Source organism: Arachis hypogaea, chromosome 19, assembly GCF_003086295.3.
Source record: "Arachis hypogaea cultivar Tifrunner chromosome 19, arahy.Tifrunner.gnm2.J5K5, whole genome shotgun sequence".
In the NCBI taxonomy this organism is placed as follows: domain Eukaryota; kingdom Viridiplantae; phylum Streptophyta; class Magnoliopsida; order Fabales; family Fabaceae; genus Arachis; species Arachis hypogaea.
This window is the reverse complement of record NC_092054.1, coordinates 96,394,076-96,395,577: the sequence shown is the minus strand read 5'-3', so window position 1 is coordinate 96,395,577 and position 1,502 is coordinate 96,394,076. Positions and strand designations below refer to the sequence as shown.

Here is a 1,502-nt window from a genome sequence, read left to right as displayed (position 1 = left end):
ATCCTTTAGAAACTTAGCATATTTAGGTACCTGCTGAATGGCATCAAAGAGTGGAATGGTTACCTCAACCTTTTTGAATATTTCTACCATTTTAGGGTATAGTTCCATCTGCTTTCTGGGCTTCCTAGCAAGGTGTGGAAATGGAATAGGAATGGCGCCACTTGCAGCTTCTGCGTCCCTTGGTGCCTCATTCCTTGGTTGAGCTGCTTCTTCTTCAACCATGTCTTGTACTTCATCTTCCTCTTCAACATCCTCCACTTCAACCATGTCCTTAACTGGGGCGTTTCCTTGCAAGCTTGGCTCCTCATGATTCCTCTCTTGTAGTGTGATTCCGAACCTCAAAGTAATGGCGTTGATTCCACCTTTGGGGTTGAGTATAGGTTGAGAAGGAATTCCACTGGAGCTTGAAGGCTGATTATTGGAAGTATTCATTGATCCAATCTGTGAGGCAAGAGCTTGTACAGCAGAGGTCAGACCGTTTAAGGTGGAGCTAAGTGTACTCTGCATGTCTTGCTGTCCTTGTGCAAGAGAATGAAACATCTCATCAGTGGAAGAGGAAGGGGGGTAAGTGATTTGAGGGATCTGCTGTTGGTTGTTCTGAGGCGCTTGGGACTGCCTTTGGTGAGGTGCTCTGTAAGACTAATTTTGGTTCTGCTGTCTATTGTTGTTGTTCCACCTCTGATTTCCATTGTTGTCTCTGTCTCCTCTGTTGTAGTTGTCCCTCCATCCTTGGTTGGAATTATCTCTCCATCCCTGGTTAGAATTATCTCTCCACCCCTGGTTGGAGTTGTCTTGCCAACCTTGATTGTGGTTTCCACCTTGGTTGTAATTGCTGCCTTGTTGATTGTATCCTTGAGGGAGGCTGAGGTTGTTATTGATTTAGCTGTATCTGCTTCAGTAGGTTAGTCATCTCACATATAGCCTATGTGAAGATAGTAGTCTCACTACTAGAGGAAACCTCTGCAATAGCCTTGGGGTGGTTGTTCTTGTGCCTGTGATTCTGAGTGGACTCAGCTAGGTCGCTGATCAGTTGCCACGCTTCATCTGCGGTCTTGTACTTTTTTAGAGAACCATTACTTGCACTATCTAATGTAGTCTTATCCTAAGGCTTCATGCCTTGAGTGAAGTAGCTGATCAACACCAACTTGTCAATCATGTGATGGGGGCATGCGTTTAGAAGATTCTTGAAGCACTCCCAATACTCATAAAGAGTCTCTGATTCACCTTGAATAATGCAAGAGATCTCCTTCCTCAGTTTATCAGTGACTTCAGCTGAAAGTATTTTTCCAAGAATTCTCTTCTAAGCGTATCCCAGTTAGTATCCACTGCTTCAGGTTGGGAGTAGTACCACTCCCTCGCCTTTCCCTCAAGAGAAAATGGGAAGGCGGTTAGCAGAATAGAAGTTTCATCTGCACCATGACGCCTAACAGTAGAACATGCTATCTGAAAATCCCAGAGGTGCTTGATAGGCTCCTGAGCCGGTAAGCCATAAAACTTAGGTA

The 1,502-nt window shown here is 44.7% G+C and overlaps 1 non-coding gene across 1 annotated transcript; it reads left to right on the top strand.

The window, feature by feature from the left end:
- Positions 1-1,150: 1,150 nt before the first annotated feature.
- LOC112781270 (small nucleolar RNA R71) lies at positions 1,151-1,258 on the top strand. Its single transcript, XR_003192056.1, has one exon. It is a non-coding gene; the product is annotated as a small nucleolar RNA R71 (small nucleolar RNA).
- Positions 1,259-1,502: the final 244 nt, after the last annotated feature.